The sequence below is a fragment of the Panthera uncia genome (assembly GCF_023721935.1).
Source record: "Panthera uncia isolate 11264 chromosome C1 unlocalized genomic scaffold, Puncia_PCG_1.0 HiC_scaffold_4, whole genome shotgun sequence".
In the NCBI taxonomy this organism is placed as follows: domain Eukaryota; kingdom Metazoa; phylum Chordata; class Mammalia; order Carnivora; family Felidae; genus Panthera; species Panthera uncia.
This window is the reverse complement of record NW_026057585.1, coordinates 55,304,619-55,323,755: the sequence shown is the minus strand read 5'-3', so window position 1 is coordinate 55,323,755 and position 19,137 is coordinate 55,304,619.

Below are 19,137 nucleotides of genomic sequence, written 5' to 3'. Positions count from 1 at the left end.
GTGGCGTTGTAGGTCACACAAGAGAGCTCAGATCTATCTTGTATACTCTGAAGTGTCAAAGGTGATCATTATGAAGAGAAACTATAAATGTAGCAACTGCTTGCTTGAGAAAACTAAAGATAGCTTCTGATTCCATTCTGTGGAATGGAATGATTAAGCACCACTCTACTTTTTCTATCACCAGGCTGCTATCCCTAAATTATGAAGACTAAATCAATAAAGCATAGTATTAAAATTCTCTCCTGTACAAGGTCCATACATATAAGAACAAGCTGTATCAGAGCTGTGTCAGATATAACAAAGGTCACAGGAACTTGTGACAGTAGGAAGGTAAATGTGGTTAAAAGTAATTAGCGACAGACTCTTCACTGGGGCGGGCATAAAGGATCCTGAGAAGTCACCTTGTCCCTGTTTCTCCTCCTGACAAGCATGTTCTCTGCAATCTCTCTCATGAGTCCATTTACCTTCTGGGGACACGTCAGGTTTGCATCATAAAGATGAATTTCCAAATCAAAATTCAGGATCTACCAAAAACCTCCTCATTCTTTATATTGGAGATTTACAACACCACCTACCAAGTTACCAAAGCTAGAAAACACGTAGTCTTCTCAGACTTCTCACTTTCTCTGACAATATGCAATCGGTTGTCAAGTCCTGTCAATAATGTCTCCTAAAGGGGCACCTGGGTGGCTTAGTCAGCTGGGCATCCAACTTCAGCTCAGGTCCTGATCTCACAGTTTGTGAATTCAAGCCCCACATTGGGCTCAGTGCTGTCAGTGAAGAGCCCACTTAGGATCCTCTGTCCCCTTCTCTCTCTGCCCCTCCCCCACTTGCACTCTTTCAAAAATAAATAAACATTTAAAAAATAAATAATGTCTCCTAAATTGCATTACTTAAATTACATCTTCACCATTTCTCCCTCTGATTACTACGTGAGTTCTCTCCCTCTAGTCCATGTGCCTTCCAATCTATTCTTCATCTATTGCCATAAAGCACAAGCTTGATCAAATAACTGTCCAATTTTAATGACTTTAGATGCTTTTTGAGTTACATAGATTCCCTCATAGTCTAGCCTTGTATACTTCCTTAGCCTTCTCTCCTGAAAATCCCCCAAAACAAGCTGCAGTGGAGCTTTCCCAAAACAGAATTCCTCAAATGGGCTTTATGCTCTCTCCTCTCTCTGTTTTTGTTTGTGCTATTTCTAATACTAAAAATATATTCTGCACCCCCCTTCACTGACATCCCCTATTTATTTGTCCATCAAGATTCAACCAAGGACTCATCAAAATAAAAAGCTTCTGTACAGCAAAGGAAACAATCAGCAAAACTAAAAGACAACCAACAGAATGGGAGAAGATATTTGCAAACAACATATCAGATAAAGGTTAGTATCCAAAATCTATAAAGAACTTAGCAAGCTCAACACTCAAAAAACAAATAATCCAGTGAAGAAATGGGCAAAAGACATGAGTAGACACTTCTCCAAAGAAGACATCCAGATGGCCAACCGACACATTAAAAAATGCTCCACATCACTCATCATCAGGGAAATACAAATCCAAACCACAATAAGATACCACCTCACACCTGTCAGAATGGCTCACATTAACAACTCAGGCAACAACAGGTGTTGGTGAGGATGTGGAGAAAGAGGATCTCTTTTGCATTGTTGGTGGGAATGCAAACTGGTGCAGCCACTCTGGAAAACAGTATGGAGGTTCCTCAAAAAATTAAAAATAGAATTACCCTATAACCCAGGGATAGCACTAGTAGGTGTTTATCCAAGGGATATAGGTATGCTGTTTTGAAGGGGCACATGCATCCCCATGTTTATAGCAGCACTATCAACAATAGCCAAAGTATGAAAAGAACCCAAATGTCCATCAATGGATGAATGGATAAAGAAGATGTGGTGTGTGTGTGCGTGTGTGTGTGTGTGTGTGTGTGTATATATATATATATATATATATATGTAATACATATATAATGGAATATTACTCAGCAATCAAAAAGAATAAAATCTTGCCATTTGCAACTATGTGGATGGAACTAGAGGATATCATGCTAAGTGAAATTAGTCAGAGAAGGACAAATATCATATGACTTGACTCATATGTGGAATTTAAGATACAAAACAGATGAACATACGGGAAGGGAAGCAAAAATAATATAAAAATAGGGAGGGGGACAAAACATAAGAGACTTAAACATGGAGAACAAACAGAGGGTTACTGGAGGGGTTGTGGGAGGGGGGATGGGCTAAATAGGTAGGGGGCATTAGGGAATCTACTCCTGAAATCATTGTTGCACTATATGCTACCTAATTTGGATGTAAATTAAAAAAAAAAAGAAGTATGGTCCATAAAAAAAAAAAAAAGATTCATCCAAGGAACCATCACTGATGTTCCAAATCTGAGTTATAAGTCCCAACTCTGTGTTCACATAGTGCTCTGTGCTTATCTGCACTGTATTAGCTTTCATCTGACTATTATATATCCATCTCCCTCACCATACTCAGAGTTTCTTGAGGAAGGAGCTGTTTTTTGCTGTGGGCATCAGTTCTATTTATCTGCTGGGGACCATTCCTTCCATTGTGGAAGTGCCATCCCTTCATTCCATGTGATTCCATCATAGTGCTCTGTCTACCTGCTTACAGTAGGTTTGGGCCTATAAAGCCAGGCCTGGCAAATTCTGGTACCATATCCTCTCAACAACAATGGCTGATGTAAGCATGGGCATATGACTGAATAGTCTTTTCCGTGATATGTCTATATGGATCTTGGAAAGACAAGGTCCCTCTTTCACTTTTGGATTAAATGCTATCATGATAGAGGTCTTAGGCCACCACCACTCACCTTTCCCATCTCATGGACAGAGCATGTCCATGAAGTTAAGCTAGCCCTAGAGAAAGATAGACAGTTAGAATATGGAAATGAAGGGGTGCCTGGATGGCTCAGTCAGTTAGGCATCCAACTTTGGCTCAGATCACGATCTCACGGATCGTGAGTTCAAGCTTCGCATTGGGCTCTGTGCTAGTATCTCAAAGCCTGGAGCCTCCTTTGGATTCTGTGTCTCCTTCTCTCTCTGCCCCTCCTCCACTCACTCTGTCTCTCTCTCTCTCAAAAATAAATAAACATTAAAAAAAAAGAATATGGAAATGGAGCCTAAATAATTTAGCCCCTGGATCAGTATATGAGAAACAAGTACATTCTGCCTTTCCCTGTTGTATAAGTCAATAAATTCCCTTTTGTGCATAAGGTATTTGAGTTATATTCTGCTACTTGCAACCAAGAATTCTGACTAATATATATCTTTGGACTTTGTGTCCCCTCAGAATCACAATGACTGGAATATAGGACCCAACAAAACATGTTACAGGGACGCCTGAATGGCTCAGTTGGTTAAGTGTCCAGCTCTTGATCTTGGCTCAGGTCATGATCTCATGGTTTATGGGACTGAGCCCCTCATTGGTCTGTGCACTGACAGTGCAGAGCCTACTTGGGATTCTCTCTTTCTCTCTTGCTCTCTGCCCCTCCCCTGCTCACATGTGCTCATTCTCTCTTTCTCTCAAAATAAACATTAAAAAAAATGTTACATAGATGAACAAATAACTTGGCAAAAGGTTTGATAGTTATCTCTGCATAAAGGGAATTCTTTCTACCCCCCAAACCTATTTAGTGTCTGCTGTTCATCAACACTGTACCCATTTCTCACATCTTGATGCAGAGGTTACACTACCTGTGTCTACATGCAGTTTCTCCTTAAACAATATTTGCCTAGTTAGCAAGTGTCTAGAATGTTCATTAATGTGTAAACACTTGTAAAGACTCCAGTTTGTACTCTTGGTTTCCTAGTTTAAAGTACTAAATGAACCTAAAGTTAAGAATGCTCTTATCAGAAAAGCCATCATGCCTGGTCCAATTCACTGAACAAAGAGATTTAGGAACTCTCCATCTGACATTGAACTTTGTAAAAGGAGCCTTGACTTAAGTGTGCTTGAGCCTTGTGACTGTGGGGGTCGAGTCTGAGGAGTGGTTTTCCTTCTCACAGGTATTGATTGGGTGAGTCCTCAAGTGCATAGCCACCGAGGGCTCTGTGTTGAATGGAAGAAAGTAGAGCTTCTAAACCATTAGTAGATTAATTCTCTTCCTTGGTTTTTGGAGAATAAAAGGCAAGTTTTTTTCTTCTTTTAATAAGCACATTTTATTTGATTTTTGAAATATTTCCTCCATACTGTATAAGGTAAATGTCCTATTCAAATGTATTTCTCCCTTTTCAAACACAGCAAATCTAATCCTCTTTCAACATACACGTGAAAGTCATAGCATTTTATATACTAAAAACAATTCAAGGTTCTTTGCATCAGAAACAATCCTGCTTGAATCCACTTAAGTCATATAAATATTTAGCAAGGTCAGCAAGGATGCTTCTGAAATTCTTCCTTTCAATTATTTCTTAAGGTCAATAATCTAAAATCACGGTAAGTGTGATATATTTTTACAGCAAAAGATAAATGCATAAAGAAAAATAAAAGGAAAAATTAAAACTGCCTTATTCATGGGCTCTTGAGGTGCGAGGAAAATCTGAAGGTATCTAATAGTTTCTGCCTGAGAATTGAGTGTAATGGAAGAGCCAAAACTAGCAGAGAATGAGGAGGATGATCAAAGAACAAAGCGGTACGAGTTCTTGCACACAGAGATTCTTAAGCTTTGACTGAATTCTTGTATTTACAAAGAAAAGCCAGGGGTTGTGGGTATTTGGAAAAGGGTGGAGAGACTTTGATTGCCTTGCATAGATATTGGGAAGAATTTGAGGAAGCCCTTTTGTTCTTGAGAGGAAGAGGACACAGAGGAGAGAAGGGAATAGAGAAGGGAAATAATGGGCAAGCAGCTGGAAGACTAGGAGAACTTTCAAGAACAGGTGTATCTAAGTTTTCTTTTAATCTAACCATACTGCTGAATCTCCCATTTGTTTAACCAAACCTCAGCTTGCCAAATATACAGAGGCCTTTGGTCTGATTAAAAAAAAAAAAAAGACACACAGGTATATGTGTTATATACACACACATATATGTATTATGTATAAACACATGTACACGCATATATATGTGCATGTGAAGGGGAGGAAGTGTGTTTGAGTTCTTTTGGGGTCAATGCCAAAGTGAAGAAGAGAAATGGCCAACCACAAAAAGGCAGACTGGAAAATAAGAATTGACTAGAAATACAAGACTGGATTCAAAGAAGACTATAAGAAATTAAGAAATTAAGTTCCCTGAGAATCTACGCAAATGCTAGAGAGGGCATTAGATCTCCCTACGGGGTGTGGAACATGGTTCAGGTGAATCCTAAGAAGATGTTAAGAGGCAAGAGTGCCCCAGATAACACTCAAATTATACAAACATTTACATGATATGATTATCCCCAAACCCCAAGGTCTAAACACTCAACTAACTAGGGAATGGGTCATATTGATGACTCAAAATGAATTTATTCTATAAATAACATAATAGGAATTGATGGAAACAACTCAAGATGATTTGAAGAACCAGAAAACAGAGAAGCATAAAAATGTGGAATGGTAGCCTCTCAAATCATGATAGAAACAAGAATGAATCTATCAGGGCAACTGTGAAAATTAATAAATAACTAGACAAGCTTGGGCAGAAAAGGTTCAAACTGAAAAAAAATCTATATATTCTGTATGGCAATAAAAATAAATTAATACCATGTTATCATTTCACTGCATGTAGGCATATCATTTGTAAATACAGCTAGAAGCTGTAATTATAGAATACATCTCACATGGTTTTTAATATTTCATTAGTCTCCCCACTGGAAATCAACCACCTAGAAAAGAAATGCTTTCTCAATAGGTTAATATTAATTACTTAACAACCCTGACATCGATATTTATGGAATACTTATGAAACAGGCGTTCATGAAGTGGAAGCATGTTCATCCGTCTACTGGGAGGCTTACAGCATTTTTCAAAGTGTCAAATTCACTTTGTACTTTGCCTCTTTATGTTGTGAAAATTTGAAATTACTGTTGGTTTGAAGGCTCTTCAAAAGGCTCTTTTTTTAGCCCTAGCTGTGAAAAAAAAAAAAATCAGGACAGATTAATCTGGTATTCTTTAAGTGTGTCATTTCTTAATCTTGCAAAAGAGAGATGATAACTCGGCGAGGAAAAGAAACCCTATGGAGTAGTAGAAGCTAGGAGGTAATAACATCAATGTATGACACAAAAGTAAAAGTTAAAGGCATCAACCAGCCTTAAGAGGAAATAGAGGAAGAAGGTGAGTAACTGATATGATTTTAAAAATATTACAAAAGATGCCTCACCAATAGAATAACTTAGTTGGAACCATGGAAGTGTGGTACCTAAGACTTTAGCCCCTGTGCCTGGCAATCATTCATTTGTTCGATCGTTCTTTCAGCAGTGTATATTGAATCCCCAGTCCGCCCTACCTTGGCCTGCATGCTGGGGCACAGCGACAAACAAAGACCAGTCCTGTCCTTAGGAGCTCAGAGTCCAGTTGGAGAGACATACAAGTAAGAATCAATTGTAGTTTTCTGTGCTAAGTGGCCACAAAGATAAATGAGAATAGGAATTCTAGGTAAGGAGTGATAACTTTGTGTGTAAATGTGTCTTGAGTATTAAATGCACAATTCAAAATATCTTTTCCCTTAGTACTTGACAGTTCTTTTTTAACTCATCATCATGTGAGAGCTTATGGGTAATAATGCAAACCGGTTTCAGTTCTGGCTCTACCTGCTACTGGCCCTCAGACCGCTAGCAAGTCCTGTGAGGCCTGGCAGCTTTGGTGGCCTCCTCTGTGAAATCAGAGCATTTGTCCTGATGATCTATATGCTATTTGCTGACATTGACAGTCTGAGAAGCTTCATTTAAAATGCAAATGTTATCCTCAAAGAGTGATGCATGAAACTGATGGGGCTTTATTGTGCATTAGTTAATTAAATTTACTAACCAGTCACCTTGCAGAGCCCCAAGAAAAAGGGACACAGGTAGGATTCATCTTAAAAATGGGAGGAAGGGCCCCACATTTGGGTGGGTAAGAAAATAGGATCCCTTGGCAAATAGAAGTGTAGTTCAAGGCAGTAGGCCTATGGTGGATGTATCAGGGAGAAAGGAGAATCGCAGACAAAAATTTTAACACATAGGAAAGTGTTTTTTCAACTTTGTTTTCATAATAAAGCATTAGAACATGCATGTGTGTTGAAAGACTGTAGCAGCTCCACACTGTCTATACAGGAAGGTCTTGGGGTAACTGCTGGTGGAAAAGGGTTGCGTGGGAACTGTCTTCAGGGCACATTTGCATAACATTTGGACAAACCACTCTTAATTGGATTCTAGGTTTATTTAGGATGATGGATGTGTAGGGAAAGTGGGATGGGGCGGTGGTGGGGAGAATATATGGGACAGTTTAGAGCCAAGTGACCTTGTGACCCAAGACTGACCAAAGAAGAGGAAGAGGGAAATTGGGGATCCTCTCACTCTCCTTTGGAAAGTTCCCTCCAAATCACCACCCCTCTCAATCAATCCGCTCAACTTTCACCTCTCCACTGGCCACTTGGAAAGACCCAATCACTGCACCTCAAGAGAACAGACTCACCTGTTTTCCACCTGTGCTTACACACAAAAGCCCCCCTGCCCAGGTGTTTTAAAACTAACAGCCCTAACAAAAGGCAAATGTGAAGGCAGGTCTCATTCTGCCCTCACCACCTGCTTTTGTTCTTTTTGCATAACCAGGTTCTTATCACATTGATTTCTCAGGGTAGACAGTTTTACTGGGGATATAACCTAACTATTGCATTATTTTTCTGAACCAAAGTGAGCTTGCTTTTCAGGGCCTTGCAAAAAGCCACAACAACCATGGATAGAATTAAGTTCTAGAGATCTGGCTGGCTGGCAGAAATGGAGGCTTGAGTGCAGGCTTGAGCAGAGTGGGGCAGAGTCCCCACCAATCCATTGCTCCAGTGTTGGTTGGTTTCACACATGCACAAGAGTGAAGAATGCTGCTTCACAGTGTTTCCATTTAACCTGATACAGGTTGGATTCAATCTGTCCTACGTAAATATCTGATAACCAGCAATTTAAAGTATTTGAAAGATGAAATGCCCCCCAAAAGTTCTTCATTTGAAAAAAACTGAAACTGCATGCACATCTAGTCATCTCTTTATACACAAACTACTCTTGTATGACTGATGTAGATATGAGTTTGCCTGTGATCATGCTCCCTGATTTCTCACACTGGCAGAGTAAAGCTCCATAGAGTAAAACTGATCCTCTTGCATCTCTGGTCTGAGGCCAACCTTGATGCTTGTAACCTTGATTCCTATCTTCCCACCTCCTACAGACCTTGTATGATCAATTGTCCCTCGCGTCCCTATTCTAAGTCCTCAACCAACCTCTTCTCTACTCTTTGCTCCCCCTCAATCCATAACAATGCTTAAATCTCTTATATCTAAATAGAAACTGTTGGGGCACCTGAGTGGCTCAGTCAGTTGGGAGTTTGACTTTGGCTCAGGTCATGATCTCATCACTGGTGGGTTCGAGCCCCACGTCGGGCTCTGTGCTGATGGCTCAGAGCCTGGAGCCTGCCTCAGATTCTGTGTCTCCCTCTCTCTCTCTGCCCCTCCTCCACTCATGCTTTCTCTATCTCTTTCAAAACTAAATAAACATTAAAAAAAAAGAGAGATTAGAGATTGTTTGATGGCAGTTACAGAAACTTTCCAATCCTCTATATTTGCCTAGAGTGTAGCATTTTTAAAAATGTACGTTGGCTCCTTTCATAAGCTCTCCAGGGCTTTAGAAGTGTTCAGCTTGCCCCGTAGTCTTTGCCTCGTTCCTACCATACAAATCCATCAAAGACTTGCCTTCAATAGGCACTTAAAGTCCTCCAAAAAATGTGATAATTTAAGTAACTCTATTTGCAACTGTGCCATGGACTGTCAGTTCCCATTTTTCAGTGGGAACTCAGTCATGTCTGCCTTCAAATCCAACCGAATCAGATAACCACTTCCAAATCCTTGTTGAAAGTCTGTTGTCTATAAACACTTCTGGTTTCACAAACTATATATTAGTCAGGGCTGGATGTAGATGATGGAAAACATCCCAGGTATTTTAAACATTAAAGGCTTTTGTATAAGAAATTGGAAGCTTTAAGAAACAGCTAGAAATGTTAGAGTAGCATCAATCAGGAGAACACCTGATTGATCATTGGTACTATTAAGTTCAATATTCATAATAGGTGCTACTCAGAGATCAGGTTGTTGGGGTTAGGAAGCCACTTCCTCTGTCACCGTCAAAACTCTCTTGACACCCATAGAGGTGTTAACCAGGCACTGGATCTGCTTATCACTGCCCCTGACTGCTTTTTGACACTTGTTTTTATGAGCTTGCTTGTTAGCAGTAGGAAGATAGTCTGTTCCATATTTGCCATCCAAAGCTTTTGTGAGTGTCTTAATTGGCAGAACCTAAATTGCATATAGAACGCTAGCTGCAAAAGAGTCTGGGAGATGCCATTTTTAACTTTCTAGGCTCTTCAAGGTAAGAATGGATGCTATCCAGTTTATTGAAAAACCAAACTTTTTTTTTTTTGGCTTATGTAAATCAGTTTCTGTTGCTTCATACAAAATGGGAGATAAACTACAGTGAGGTGAAGAGTTCATGGAAATGAGGCTATATGAAAAGAAAAATAGTATACTCTTTTTAAAAAGTTTCTATATGAAGAGGAGAAAGATGCGATAGTAATTAGTAGAAGAATTCAGAGGAAAGGGGCAGTTTCTATTTAATTTTTTTAATATTTACTTATTTTTGAAGGAGAGAGAGAGACAGTGTGAAAGGGGAGGGGCAGAAGGAGAAAGAGACACAAAATCTGAAGCAGGCTCCAGGCTCTGGACTGTCAGCACAGAGCCCAATGCAGGGCTCGAACTCACTGACTGCAAGATCATGACCTGAGCCAAAGTTGGACACTTAACCAACTGAGCCACCCAGGCACCCCAACAATCTCTAATCTCTCAAAGCCAACATGGAGGACATGTCCAAAAGTAAGCTGATCATGTGACTATTGAATCACAAATGAAATTGAATTTGTAGCCTCTCCCACTCTTTTATGGTCAAGACAGATTTTGATTAGGAAAGAATGGAATCCTGAGAACTGAGATGAGAACATTTGGATAAATTTCGATGAATATGGGGGCGCCTGGGTGGCTCAGCTGGTTGGGCATCTGACTTTGGCTCAGGTCATGATCTCATGGTTCGTGAGTTTGAGCCCTGCTTCGGGCTCTGTGCTGACAGCTCAGAGCCTAGAGCCTGCTTCAGATTCTGTGTCTCCCTCTCTCTCTGCCCCTCCCCGACTTGCACTCTGTCTCTCAAAAATGAATAAATGTTAAAAAACTTTTTTTTAATTCAGATGAATATGAGTCTCTGGAGCCCTCAGTATACACTGAGCCTTACTTGGTAGAAGAGGCATTCCTTCCTTCCCACATGATAACGTTAGTTCTGTCTTCTTTGGACAGCCTGTGCTGTGCTTAACAGAGGTATCTACCTTCAAGGAAATGCCAGTAAATCCCATGTTTCACCATAGCCAGGGCCATGTTCCACCATTTTCATTGTCTCTTGCCTTATTAAAAAAAGTCAAATACCATTATGCCTCAAGGAGACAAGTAGAGAGTTTACCATTTAATATTATGATTTCCTACTTACTTATATCTATAGAAACCTGGGAAATATGTGTGATAATGGATTCAGACAGGGGAAGGACTAGATCAATGAGAAGTAATTATCAACATGGATGCATTTACTAGAGATTTTTAATTCAGTAATCTAATTCAAGAGAATGCATCTCTTTGTTCAGCTGATCAATTTAAATCTGGTTTCAACAGAGACCTACCCCAAGTGAGATTGAAATGTCACAATTCCTTGACATAATGTAGAGGAGGGGGAAATAAAAGACTTAGGAGAGATAACAGTGTTGAAATGAAATTACTATTTAGGACCTGTTCATTCACCATCTAACTATGTCTGCCAAGAGGGCCCAAAGAATGCTCCCTTAACTAAAACACAGAGAAATAGATCTTGTTGAAGTACCAATATCCTTTAAAACACTATAGTGGCTGCCCTATGTAGGAGATGCTGCTATTGAAATAGGTTTCCTGAGGGAGGAGCCAAGATGGAGGAAGAGCATGGAAGGTTTTTTTGCATCTCACATCCATGAAATAGGTTTCCTGAGATCAGTGGTGATGATGTGATTCTGGAGTGGCAGAGGTCAAGTGGTAGTATTAACTGGTTACTATATAAGCAGCAGGGATACAGCTGCAATCAGAATGGTCTGACCTTCAAGAATGAGATTATTTATGACAGGATACCTGGGATTGAAGCAAATGGACAATGAAAAAGTCAAGAAAAATAATTTGGGAAATTCTAGCCCTGATTTGAGTTGCCTCAACAAAAAGTCAGATTACCTTACCCAATTCCCAGTGATGGATCCAGTTCACAGATGAGCTTATTGAATATAGAAGCAAGGTAACCCTGAGCAAGGACCCTGTGACATTGTCTGAAGCATCAACTGCAAATTTCTCCTTTGTCCCCTTAAATAAACCAAAGCCAATTGCCAGAGTAACTGTGAACTGGGAAAAGGGAAATACCCAGACTTTGGGGTATAAACAGACACCAGTTCTTATAGCATTAATCTTTAGGGACACAAAAGGCAGCTGTGATCCACTAGTAAGAGTAAGGACTTAGGAGGGTCAAGTGATACATGCAGTTTTGGCTGGAATCCATTTTGCAATGGGCCAAGAATGTCCATGAACCCATTCTGTGGTTATTTTCCCATTCCAGAAGACAAAGTTGTAATAACATTTCAGCAAGTAGTAGATTATCCACATTTATTCTCTTGTCATGAAGGGAAGGGACAAATGAAGTGAGGCAAATAGTGGATCAAAAACAATATCATATCCGTGGGGGAATTACACACTAATATCACCTCAAAGACCTGAGGGTCTCACCTGTAGCTCACTACACTCTGCATTTCTTGAACTGCAACTCCTCTGCTATTCCTGAAAAAACTCAATTCTGGTAATTCAGGGAGGAAAAAAAAAAAAACTTGAAAGAGGAAGATGGTGCTGGCAGGGGAAGCATAGTTTGGAATCTTGTTGAATCCCCACATAAAAATATACAGGGGGGCCCTGAGTGGCTCAGTAGGTTGAGCATCTGACTTCAGCTCAGGTCATGATCTCATAGTTCATGAGTTCAAGCCCCACATCCTGCTCTCTGCTGTCAGCACATGCCTGCTTCGGATCCTCTGTTCTTCTCTCTCTCTCTGCACCTCCACCACTCATGCTTTCTCTCTCAAAAATAAATAAACATTAAAAAAAAAATATATATATATATACACAATAATTTATATATGATCAATATTTATAATAAAACTAGATGATAAGATATCCCCACAAACCCCAAACTACAAATAGGTGGAGGAAAAAACAACAGTAACTTGAATTCATGTCATCTGTTTGAGAAATCAGAGACATGCAACAATGCAACTGATGGACAGAAACCTGTCAAAAAGGCAACAGAAACTGAAAAAAGAACAGCTGGTCAGTTTGAGAAAGGAGCAGAAACTCCAATAGTGGGTGAGTGTACAGGGCCAAGAACAAGTCCTAAAAGGGGCTGGAGTTGTCTAATCCCTTGGAACTCAAGACAGACCTCCACAGGAGAAATTGCTGCCATAGCGTCACATCTGAGTAGGCTAGGACCGACAGAAATGAGTGTAAAGGAAAGCCTAGGTCAAAGTATGGGAGGGCGAAAGAGCCAGAAACTCTCAGAAACCAGACCACCACATTTTTAAACATTACATGAAAACAACAGGGAAGGTTCAGTGGGTTAACCGGCCGACTGTTGGTTTCAGCTCAGGTACTGATCTTGCAGTTCGTGAGTTCGAGCCCCACGTTGAGCTCTTTGCTGACAGATTCTCTCTCTCTCTCTCTCTCTCTCTCTCTCTCTCTGTCTCTCTCTCTCTCTTAAAATAAATAAACTTAAAAAAAAAAAAAGAAAACACCAGAAGAGGGTGCTGTGTAAAGTTAGAGGACCTCTCTGAAACAAGCCTCTTTCTAAAACTGCACTAAAAGCCAATATATACTAAAATGAGTAACGAAAAAGTATCAAAATCAAGTCCCATAAAATGTTACCAAATGAAAAGAAAAGAAAAGGAGCAGAATGATATCCCTACAGGCAATGAAAGGACACCTGAAAGCCATGCTCAAAGACAAATCAAAACTCTAATGTACCATTTCAAAATGAGGTAAAAGATATTCAGAAAATAACATAATATAAGGAAAAATAACAAAAGTCAGAATTAGGAAAACCCAGAAGTGATGTGACAAAACTCAAGAAAGAATTACCAATAAAGGGCAACAAAAAAATTTTTTTTAAATAAAGATCACTGTTGGAGAAAAGTAAGAGCAAATAAATACAAGAGAAACCTTTAAAAATGGAGGGCAAAAAGAAGGAAAATTTTTAAATTCAAAAAGAAATGAGAAAAAAAAAGTCAAGAGAAATGGATAAATACTGACAATAAGCAAAGAAAATCCAATATATGGATAATAGGAGTCCCTGAAGAAACCCAAAGCAGAGGAACAGACCAAATACTAGAATCTTTCCTGAAATAAAAAACAAAAATATTTGAAATTACATATCGAAAGAATACACAGTATGCTTGAGAAAAGATACCTAAAATGGTCATGCTATTTATAAAGTTACTGTCCCTCTTTTATAATAAATTCTCCCCATTCTAATTATTGGAATGTTTTCTATCTCCTAACCGGACCCTGATCCAGAAATTGGTACCAGGAGTGGTCCCAGGAAACAGACCCTCAAAGATTGAATCGAAGATTGATTTGGTGATGTCCTCGCTCTGGAACAGAGTGCAGAACTCTTTGCCAATGGAAAATGTTAGGTAATCCGTGGCCTGCAGTGGCATTCACAGCTAATGAAATTATCATCTGTGGTTGATTATAATGAAGTATCTACACAAGCACCAAGACATATTCTAGCAAAATTGCTGAGCTTTAAGGAAAAATATATTTCAGGCTTTGGGGCTTGAAAAGCACACGTGACTTACAAGGAAAAAAATACATATTATCATCAATTTTTCAACAGCCATATTTTATGCCAGGAGAAAATAAAGCAACATACTTAAAATGCTTGAAGTAAGAAAAGGTGAGCCAAAGATTTTATACACAGCAAAACTGACCTACAAATATAAAAGGTGCAGACAAATTATTGTCAACATACAAGAATTCAAGGAGTATTGTTCCCATGAGTCCTTCCCAAGAGATCTACTTAGAGCTGAGCTGACCAATATGGTAGTCACTAGCTATGTGTTGCCATTTAAATTTCAATTTTAATGAATTAAATGAAGTAAAGCTAAAAATTCAATCCTTTAATCAAACTAGCTATATTTCAAGTTCTCAAAAACAAATGCAGCTAGTGGTATCATGCTGGATAGTTCAGATATAGAACATTTTCATCATCACAGAAAATTCTATGGGATAGTACTGGCTTAAGCCAATGAGCTTCAGAGAACCAAATGACTGGAGAATCATCAACATAAAGACTGATGGTCTTTCATATATACTTAATTGAATAGCAAAGACTAAATGAGGATTAAAAGGCTGATAGTATATAAAAGCTGCATAATTTGAAAATTGACATATAGTAAAACCATTAAAAATGGGGGAGATGGATTTGCAAAATAAAAATATTTTAAAATTATATTTTGAATAACCATAATTGGTGGTGGTATTTGCACTGTTAACCTGAGACCAATGTAATTGTAATGAGGGATGAAACAAATGAATAATTGTGGGATATTCTAATTCTATCATGTCCTTGCAAACCAGATTCTCACTGTGAAAGAAAGAAGATACAGACATAATATAGAAGAGGTCAAGTAAAAAATCCTGTAGGCTGAATTTAAACTGGAAATGTTAGTATGAACAAGAACCCATGATCAGTAATCACAGGTACCCCTAGGGCCCATATTCCTCATTTAAAAAAACAAACAGGGATTTTTGGAGAAATGACTGGATCTAGGTCTAGGTAAAGATTTACAAGATGTTCCTGGAACATCTTGACATAACAGATACCAAGGAAGCTATCAAAGACCACTGGGGTCATGTCAAAAAGATTCAGGAGCTGAGGCACCTGGGTGGCTCTGTCCGTTAAGCATTCGACTCTTGGTTTTGGCTCAGGTCATGATCTCATGGTTGGTGAGTTTGAGCCCTGAGTTGGGCTTTGTGCTGACAGTATGGAGCCTGTTTAGGATTCTCTCTCTCCCTCTCTCTCTGCACTTCCCCAACTCATGCTCACCTGCACTTGTACTCTCTCTCTCAAAATAAAATAAACTTAAAAAAAAAAAAAGATGCTAAGGTGGTGATTTTTAACATAGTCCCATTCAATTCACCGCGATGGCCAAGGCAGAAGATGTATGGGCTTTGGAGAATGCCAGTGGATTCTCTTAAATTTAGTTATGTAAACAACACTTTAATTGCAACTGCATTTTCAAATATGATATCTTTACTATAGCAAATCAACCCAGACCCTGGCACTTGGTATGCAGTTATCAATCTGATAAATACTTGTTTCTCCACACCAATAAGCAGAGAATACCAGAAGAGTTTGCTTTCTCATCTGTCAGGAAAGCAATTCACCTGTACTGTTTTACCTCATTGCTGCGGCAGCTCTGACTGTCTGTAAAAATGTAGTCAACAGGACACTGATTGCCTCACCATTCCACAGGATATCATGGTAGTTCAGTACATTGATGATATCGTATTCTTAAGACATAGTAAATAAGAAGCAGCTGTAGTCTTAGACTCCTTGATAAAACACATGTGCCTAAAAGAGTGTGAGATAAACCTCATAAAATCCCAAGGCTCTGCCACCTCAGTACAGAGATGCCTAGAAGGTCCCTTAGGGTTTGGGAGGCAATTCATACCACATTGGGATAAACTGCTGGACACATGTACCAAATAACACCTAAGGACTGTCAACTTTGATTAGGTCCTGGAGCCAGCAACAATTCTCCAGCTGGTCCAAGATGCAAAGCAAGCAACTTGGACATATGATCTAGCAGAATCATGGTGCTCAGCGTATGACTGATGAGGATGCTGGACAAACAGCTCCAATAGAAGAATCAAGATACAAGCCCTGGGGGTGTGGAGCAAAGCTCTGCACTCTTCTATGAATACATAGTCTCTTTTTAAGAAACATCTCCTGGCTGGTAGAGACTGATTCCTTAGTCACGGGACACCAAGGGATCATGTGACCTGAGCTGCCCATTATCCACTGTGTGTTACCCAACACATCAAGCTATAAAATTGGGTATGCGTAGCAACACTCCAAAATCAAACGGAAGTGTTAAATATGAGATTGTACTGAAACAGCTGGTAAAGGCTACACAGGCAGGTCATTTGTGTTCCCAACACATCTACTCCAGTGGCACCATCACCTCTTCTTTCACTCATTTTAATAGCTTTGTAGGGAGTTGCTTATCAAAAGTGACCTGAAGAAACTAAATAAATAAATAAATAACTATCTGCAGAAATAGGCACTGGTTAAAAGTAGACGGCAGGAACAGTATGCTCTGCTTCAGGGTGACTCCGTAGGCAGAGCCTCAAGCAGTACATATGCTGTCCCCTTCCTGAAAGGAAACAAAAAAGGTACAGATCTACAGAGATGTGTGGGTAGTACCAAATGGTTTAGCTAGAAGGCCATAGACTTGGAAGGAACTAGATTGAAGGGTTGGGGACAGGGATCAATGGGAGAGAGTTGTGAGGTTGGATCTCACACAATGACCCCAGAGCGTGAGGATATTTGTGTCATGTGTGGACGCTCATTGGAGGGCACCCGCTGCAGAGGAGGCTCTCCATAACAGTAGGAAAATGATCTGTGAATATCAGTCCGCATCTTTCCTAATAACGCCAGAGCTGGCTCAGTGTGTTCACAAATAAAGTAAGGGACCACAGTGGCAGAAATGGTTGTTATTTACAGACTCAATAACAGAGCAAGATTTCTCTCCTCACCATGTTGGATCTGGATGGCACCGCTGCTGAGTGCTCACTCTTCCAACAGCAGGGACCCCAGCTTAGCTCCCTATCTGATACCACACCTGGGGAGACCAGATAGGTACCTGGTGGCAGAATAATTGGACCACACCCACAATGGAGGGGGCAATGATTTGTCCTCACTGGAACAGAAATCTGTCCTATGTATATAGTTCTACCTTTCTTGTCTGCAGGGAAGTATCATCACTATACTCTCTCTTAAGAAGAATAATCAGGGGTACCTGGTGACTCAGCCAGTTGAGCATCCAACTCCTGGTTTCATCACAGGTGTTGATCTTGCAGTTCATGGGATCGAGCCCCCCCATTGGGATCTGCTCTGGAAGCGCCAAGCCTGCTTGGGATTCTCTCTCTCCCACTTGTACTGTCTCTGTCTCTCTCGAAATAAATAAATAAACTTAAAAAAAGAAGAAGAATCAGATAATGATATATGGGGGAGGGATTAGATATAGAAAGACCAAGTAAAATGTACCATTAAAAAAACCCAAAAGCTACTTGAGTTTAGGTTATGTCTGTCATGATCTACCACAGTCCCTATAATTCTCCTGCTGTGGCACTTCTCATGCTTCTTTATAATGAAAACTCATGAGAGCAGGGCAGGATCTGTTTCACTCTCTCCCTCATATCTCCAACCCTAGCACTGTGCCTGGGATATAACAGAGCTCAACAGATACATGTTGAATGTTTGTTGAATGTGTTCTACATTTTAATATTTATCATAATGCTTTGAAAATATTTTGGTCAAAGTAGGTGCTTAACAGACATTTGTTAAAGGAAAACAAAATATGATCGTTTAGGTCAGAACTCAGGAAACTACAGCATGTGGGTCAAATCTGGCCTGCCAACGGATTTTTATGGCCTATGAACTAACAATAGTTTTTACATTTTTAAAGCGTTATGAAAAATGAAAAGAATAATAATATTTCATGACACAATCCAATTAAAAATGGGCAGAGGATCTGAACAGACATTTTTCTAAAGACATACAGATGGCCAACAGACACATGAAAAGATGCGTCACCATCACCAATCATCAGGGAAATGCAACTCAAAACTGCAGTGAGATATCACCTTATACCTGTCGGAATGGCTAGTATCGAAAGAAAAAGAAGAAACAAGTGCTGGAGAGGTTGTGGGAAAAGGGAATCTTCATACACAGTTGGTGGAGATGTGAACTGGTGAAGCCAGTATGAAAAACAGTATAGACCTTCCTCAAAAACTTAAAAATAGAATTACCATATGATCCAGCTATTTGACTTCTGTGTGTGTACTTAGCTGAAGAAAATGAAAACACTAATTCTAAATGATATATGCACCACTGTGTTCATTGCAGTATTGTTTATAATGGCCAAATGTGGAAACAACCTAAGTGTCCATCAGTAGATAAGTGGGCAAAGAAGGTGTGAGATCTATATCTATAGATAGATATCTTTATGCATATGTATATGTTATATATGACATATATATATATATATATATATATATATGCCATTAAAAAGAATTCGATATTTGTGCTTATGACAATATGGATGGACCTTAAGAGTATTTTACTAAGTGAAATAAGTCAGATAAAGACAAATATGGTATGATTTTCTTTATTTGTGGAATCTAAAAAACAAAATAAACAAACAAGCAAAACAAAACAAAACACATAGATACAGAGAATATGCTAGTGGCTATCAGAGTGAAAGGGGCTTGTGGGGTAGGTGAAATGGTTGAAGAGGGTCATTTATATGGTGACAGATGGAGCTAGGCTTAATTGTAGTGATTACTTTGTAGTGTATACAAATATTGAATTATGTTGTGCACATAACTAAAGCTAATATAATGTCAATACCAATTTTACCTAAATAAATAGATAAATACATACATACATATATACATTCGCCAATAAAGAGAGTGAGCTCATGAAACCATAGGCTCCCACTCTCCATCTCAATTAAAACAGAACCTCAGAGCCATGCACTCTCTTTCTCTCCCTAACCAGGGCC